At 34.8% G+C, this 7,281-nt stretch overlaps 1 long non-coding RNA gene across 1 annotated transcript; it reads right to left on the reverse strand.

Moving 5' to 3' along the window:
- Nucleotides 1-289: 289 nt before the first annotated feature.
- On the reverse strand, nucleotides 290-6,989 carry LOC116456567 (uncharacterized). The gene is made up of 3 exons (XR_004244747.1): nucleotides 6,827-6,989; nucleotides 5,858-6,056; nucleotides 290-607 (listed from the first exon to the last, which is right to left on the reverse strand). It is a non-coding gene; the product is annotated as an uncharacterized LOC116456567 (long non-coding RNA).
- Between the last annotated feature and the right edge of the window lie 292 nt (nucleotides 6,990-7,281).

Below are 7,281 nucleotides of genomic sequence, written 5' to 3' on the forward strand. Positions count from 1 at the left end.
TGCCTCCTTTCTTATGAAAAAATTTATTTTTATTCATATGAAATGTATCTGTTATTTCAAAGTTCTTCAGTGTATGTTGGTAATTTGACTCCACTTCAAAGAGAATTTTAAAAGATACTTCTTACACAATAGTCTAATTAATCTAATTGACATATCATTGTTCAAATGTTAGGGACGGACTATTTAGGGCAGGAAAATGCAATATTAAACTGAGATATCTATATAATCTTAGGCAAGGATGCCAGATTTAGAAAGCGAACATCACCTTTCATAATGAAAGCAAGATACCTTTGCAAAGAATCATTTATTAAAACCAAACTACTATTTCAATAAAGCATTAAGATTTGCTGCATAGAATGCCCCTCGGGCAGCATTCTGAAATAATAGTGAGTTGCTATTCCAATTCACAATGGAACATTTTAATAAGTGTGATAAATGACTCACAGAGAGCTGTAGATTTCAGTGTCAGTGGAATTAGAATCAGGCAAACGCTGGCCCTGCGTGATGGATGTACAGGATTTTTGTGGTAAACGCTTTGCAATGTCAGGACAATACCAGCTTATGAAACTCTCAGAGGTGAATTCCTGTCCATTTGTCAACTTGTTGCCTGAGGGCGAAAATGTAGACAGAACACTAGTCTTATTTTAACAGGTGATATACTCTCTTAAATTCTGTAACCCTTCAAAATGACACAAAACAAAAAACTTAAAAATGTAATGTATAAAACTAAATCTCCTTACATTTAGAGATGTAACGTACATTCATAGCCTCAGTGGTAGAGTGGATTGGAGAAATATTTTGTATTCAACTGGACTGAAATTTTCAACTTTTTTCTCTCATTTTAAAGAACATATTTTTTTCTTTAGATGTCCAGCTTTACAAGGACATAAGTGTATATGTGGGACTTCTTTATTTTTTCTAAACAGATGCAAATCACATATTTTTAGACAGCACTTCCTCTGACCGTGTTAACTTATAACACAAAGTTAAGGTGAGTAAAAAATTATGACTATACAGATACTCTATGACTGTACAGTAATATTCAAACAAGGAGTTTGGCTCGGCCGGGAGCGGTGGTTCACGCCGGTAATCCCAGCACTTTGAGAGGCCGAGGCGGGTGGATCACGAGGTTAGAAGATCGAGACCATCCTGGCTAAGACGGTGAAACCCCGTCTCTACTAAAAATACAAAAAAAATTAGCCGGGCGTGGTGGCGGGCACCTGTAATCCCAGCTACTCCGGAGGCTGAGGGAGGAGAATGGCGTGAACTCGAGAGGTGGAGCTTGCAGTGAGCAGAGATCGCACCACCGCACTCCAGCCTGGGCGACAGAGCAAGGCTCCGTCTCAAAGAAAAAAAAGAGAAGAAGAGTTTGGCTTATACGTATTATCTCTCATGATTTTCTTGCATATGATTTTAGATGTTCCCTAGGAAACAAGTTTCTAATTTGTTCTTCAAGTTTACTAAGCTAATATCTCCCTTCCGATTTCTCAAAAAGGTAGCACAATTTGCTGATACATGCAAAGTATTTTTGTCAACAATACATTAAACCTGAATGGGACTTTATAAGTGAAATCTAAAAGACAAAAGAAAAAGTAGGGTCAATACATCTTAATGTAAAATTAGTTTTCTCAAATTTATTTTAAATATATAAAACCATGGAACATTACAAAGTTCAAAGATACGATGAGCAAAGATATTTTATATTTATAAATAGCCACAAACCTAATCTAAAAAAAAGTAAATTAAAAAAATTCTTAACTATATCTGTAATTTTCAAAATTGTTTTTGGTCATTGTTGGTACACTAAGGCAATACTTTCTAAATTTTAACATCCACATAGAATCACCTGGGAGTATTATTCAAATGACAACTGTGATGCTGCAATAGTTCTGGAAGGCGAGGGCTGAGGTGCTACCTTTCCCATAATCTCTTAGGTGAACTTACTGCTACTGCTCTGCAGACCACACCTTGGTAAATTAGGCAATGAAGTCACTCCCCTGACTTACAATGTATAGAATATACAGGAGGGTTTCTGAAAAGTGAAAAGCAGCTGCTCTATGTTGGCCTTAATTAAATAAAATATACATTAAATTCTTGATCCTTTTTGGTTTAATTAGTGTCAGGAACTAACAGAAAGTGAATGTCATGCTATGGGGTGACCCATCTTAACCCTCAACTAGCTATGGAATTAGTATGGAATTAACTAGCTATGGAGCAGAGACGTCAATTGTATACCCATCTTAACTCTCAACTAGCTATGGAATTAGTACCTATAATTTTTCACTTGTAAGCCTAGAATATTACTTATAGTTATTTTATTTAGTGCTTTTAATTATTAAATGAGACAATTACACATAAAACGTTAAAATAGTTCCTGGCATATCGTAAACCCTTAGTAAGTATTATTCCGATGAACATGCCAATGTTAACTGACTTGGAGCAAGAACATCGGGATTTTTATTTTAGTTCTTTTATTTAAGGATTAAGACATCCTTAACTCTTAAAAATTATTTAAACTATCTGACCCCAATTTCCTCATTTATAAAATGTGAATGATTATATGAATTTCAAAAAGGTGCTCAGATTAAGAGAATGCATATGAAAATATTTTATTTAATCTAAATTATGCAAGTAAAACATAATTTTTGCTTCAAGTATGAAACTTTTGGGGAAAAACTACTTTTAAATTTACCAAGTATTGGTAGTTATTCAACAGCTAACAAGTAACATTTTGATTTATTTTTTTATTTCAACCTAGTCAGAGTTTCCCAACAAAGTTTTGGCAAAATAAGGAGAAATGTGGAACTAGTGAGTTCTACACATACAGTATTTAATTACTGATTAGACATGGAAATAAAAGCAGAAGCATACGAAATAAATTTTCCTATTATTTTAATAATACAGCAGTGCTAGTAATATCTTATGTCTCTTTCTGTGCTTACCGAAACATCATACATTTTATTTGGGAAAAGGTCAAAGGGATGCTTTCTGTTATACTTGAGCCTTTATAAAAGAGATACAATAAATAACTGTTGAAGAATCAATTCAGAAACCTAAGTTTATTCCTAATTCTATTTTTCTCTTGTGATGTGTCCTTAAAAGTGTACTTTGTCTCCTTATTCTTCAGATTCAATGCAAAATGGGACTATCAATATAGAACTTGCTACTTGGAGACATTACAGTGAACCACGAGAATTAACAAAAACGATGACAGGTAAGTGGTTTGAACTGATTTCTAAAGAAAACTTCTATAGACACACAAACCTCTCAGGGCATGAAATTCTTTTTGAAAGTGAAAAAAAAAAATAGCTGAGAGGGAGAGGTTAGTAATGAGGAAAAGGAAGATCAGAAAGGAAGGGAGGTTAGAGATCAGGAGTTACAGCCTCTTTCATTTCACAGAGGTAGCACCCGGCAAGGGCACTGCTAATCTTTTCTGGATGCAGTCAATATTAGAGTTTATTAATAACTTGGAAAAGGGAGTAATCATCCAATTAATTTGACAAATAGGCAGGAGTTATGGCCGCTCATAAGGCCAAAGATATAGAGGTTAGGGAGATAAGAGAGAAATAACTCTCTTACATTAACATTAAGAGTTAATGTAATGTAAGAGAGAAATAACTCTCTTACATTACATTACATTTACATTAACATTAACTCTCTTACATTTACATTAAGTATATCTTCTAATGCTATCCCTCCCCACTCCCCCCACCCCACCACAGGCCCTGGTGTGTGATGTTCCCCACCTTGTGTCCAAGTGTTCTCATTGTTCAATTCCCACCTATGAGTGAGAACATGTGGCATTTGGTCTTCTGTCCTTGTGATAGTTTGCTCAGAATGATGGTTTCTAGCTTCATCCATGTCCCTACAAAGGACGTGAGCTCATCCTTTTTTATGGATGCATAGTATTCCATGGTGTATATGTACCACATTTTCTTAATCCAGTCCTGCATTGATGGACATTTGGGTTGGTTCCAAGTCTTTGCTATTGTAAATAGTGCCACAATAAACATACATGTGCACGTGTCTTTATAGTAGCATGATTTATAATCCTTTGGGTATATGCCCAGTAATGGGATGGCTGGGTCAAAAGGTATTTCTAGTTCTAGATCCTTGAGGAATCACCACACTGTCTTCCACAATGGTTGAACTAGTTTACAGTCCCACCAACAGTGTAAAATCTATTGAGAAAAAATAATTTAATAGGAGTAAGAATTAACCTTGGAGACCAAAATTTAGTACACTAAAGCAAAGCCACAGTGTGGCTTTCAAAATTAAAATCAAAATCTGTGTTTTTCTTTACCAAAATAATTGGTATTTTCTAGAGTGGAATGGCACAATCATGGCTTAATGCGGCCACAACCTCCTGGGCCTAGGTGATCTTACTGACTCAACCTCCCAGATAGCTGAGACGAGGTACTCATCATGTTGCACAGGCTGGTCTTGCGCTCCTGGACTCAAGCCATCTGCCAGCTTCAACCTCCCGAAGTGCTGGGATTACAGGTGTGAGCCACAATGCCCAGCCAAGAAGCTTTCAATCATGGTGGAAGGTAAAGCAGGAACAGACATGTCACATGTAGAAAGGAGAAAGCAGGAGCAAGTGAAAGAGACTGAAGGGGAGATTTCTCACACATTTTCAAACAACCAGATTTTTAGGGAACTCAGAGCAAGAGCACACATCACCAAGAAGTTGGCCCAAGCCATTCATGAGGGAGCTTCCCCCATGACAAAAACACCTCCCACCAGGTCCTCCCTGCAACACTGAGGATTACATTTTAACATGAAATTTGAATGGGGACAAATTTCCAAACTACATAGCACACCAAATGCAAGATGCTATTATTAGTGGGAACTATGTTGAGAGGGGTTAGCTTGGTAGTATATGGAAGTCTGCCTACCCTGCTTATTTTTTCTGCAAACCTGGAACTTCTTTTAAAATAGTCTATTACTTTTTAAAATGGCCTGTTCCAAGAAACTAAGTTTGTTGTGCACAATAAATTTGATATGTATAATAAATAGGGAGATTTTCATTTAGTATTTCTAGGAATTAAAGAAATGGATAGATGGACTTATTAAAAAGAAAAAGAGGAAGAAAGAGAAAGACAAAAAAAAGAAAGAAATGAAAGAGAAAAGATTGAAACAAGAACAAATCAAATCAAGCAAAACTTTTTATGTTACAAGAGATTAATGGAATTTGACATTAATTGCATGAAATATACAAACAAGATATATACATATATACACACAAATATATATATTTGGCCTTTGTTTGTTGTATAGTCTTTATACCTCGCTCAGTGTTTTGCTCAACATTATGTTGGTAATGTTTATCCATATTCTCAAGCTTTTTTGTAGATTTTCCATTCCAGTTGCTGTACAGTAGTCCATTCAAGGAACATAAAAATTGATTTATTACATGATTGATAAACATTCTGATTCTTGCTGATGTTTGAGTAAAATGAGCTGTGCTGTCGTAAACTTTCTGTTGCATGTCTTTTTCGTGTGTGTAGATGTACTTTTTGCTATTTGGCACACACCTAAAAGTGGAAACAGTTTTCTAAATGATTGCAACAATCTACATCCTCACCAGAAGGAGTTTCATTTGCTCGTTGGCCCCTTCAATACTCAGTATTTTCTCCTTTTGCGTTTTACCAGTAATTGTAGTTGCATGATGTTATTGGACTTTGATTTTTACTTGGAGTTAGGTTTTTGTCATTATTGTTGTTGTTTTAATTTTACATTTAAGTTCAGGGGTACTTATGCAGGTTTGTCATATAGGTAAACTTGTGTCATGGGGTTTGTTGTGAGATGATTTTATCACCCAGGTAGTAAGCCAAGTACCAATCAGTTATTTTACCTGATTCTCTCCCTTCTCCCACGTTCCAACCTCTGATAGGCCCCATATGCGTTGTTCCCATCTTTGTACTCGTGAGTTCTCATCATTTAGTTCCCACTTATAAGTGAGAACGTGCAGTATTTGGTTTTCTGTTTCTTATATTTTATTTTTAAAGAAACTGCCAAAATATTTCCCAAAGTGTCACTGTTATTTCACATTCCTACAAGAAATGTATGGTGGTTTTAATTGATCTACATACTCAAAAATACTTTGCATTGTCTGTCTTTATATTATAATCAATCTAGTAGGTGTCTAGTAGTATCTGGTGGTGATTTCAATGTTTACTTTCCTAATGTGACTGAGCCAGTTTTCATGTACTTGTTTGTTATTTTTACATAATCTTTATTAAGATATCTGTTGAAACTTTTTGCACATTTTAAAAAATGGGAGTTTTAAAAATATTTTAGGAGTTTTAAAATATTTTGCATATTCAGACGTTAAGCCTTTTCTCAGATGTAGAATCTGTAATTATTTCCCTTTAGTCTATGGCCTGTCATTTTATTTTTTAACGATGTCGTTTGAATTAGAAATATTTTTAATTTTGGTGGAATTCAGTTTATATTTTAATTTTACATGAATCATTATTCTTGTGTATAGTTTTAGCCCTTACATATATGCGTATGATCTAAAGTAAGGGTCAAAGTTGTTTTGCCTGTGGCTCTCCGACAGCCTATCATTTGCTAAAGAGTTTTCTAATCCCATTAAATTTTCTTGACATCTTTGCATAAAATCTATTTACCATGATGTAAAAATTTATCTGTAAACTCTCAGTTTATTTCCATTGATCTATATGTCTATCCTTCCACCAGTGTACTCTTAATTGCTATGACTTTATAACAAGTTTTGAAATTAGATAGTTTCAGTTCTTCAATTTTCTACTTCTTTTTCAAAATTAGTTTTACTATACTGCATCCTTACGTCTTCACATACCTTTAAATATCAGTGTATACAGCTATAAAAATGACAGCTGGGATTTTGACAGAAATGGCTTTGAATTTATAGATCATTTTAGTGAAAGACATCTTCACAATATTCAATTGTCTTCTCCATAAACATTAATTTATCCCTATTTATGCAGTTCCAACTTTCTGGTTCACAGATGTCCGTCTCTAGGTTTTTTGTTTGTTTGTTTTTGTTTTTTTTTTTAAATAAGGGCACGCACAATCATGAAGGTTCTGCCTTCATGACCTAATCAACTTCCAAAGGTCCCACCTCCTAATATCATCACATTGGTGTTAGAATTTCAACATATGAATTTGGGGAGGACCTATACATTCATTCCGTTACACAGGCTACATTTCCTTTGATGGTCCATTTCCTTCTTACCATTAGTCCATGCTATTCTTTTGAATCTAATTACCCTTTTTCACTACAGGGATGAGGGT

Source organism: Hylobates moloch, unplaced genomic scaffold (assembly GCF_009828535.3).
Source record: "Hylobates moloch isolate HMO894 unplaced genomic scaffold, HMol_V3 SCAFFOLD_17, whole genome shotgun sequence".
NCBI classification, from domain to species: Eukaryota; Metazoa; Chordata; class Mammalia; order Primates; family Hylobatidae; genus Hylobates; species Hylobates moloch.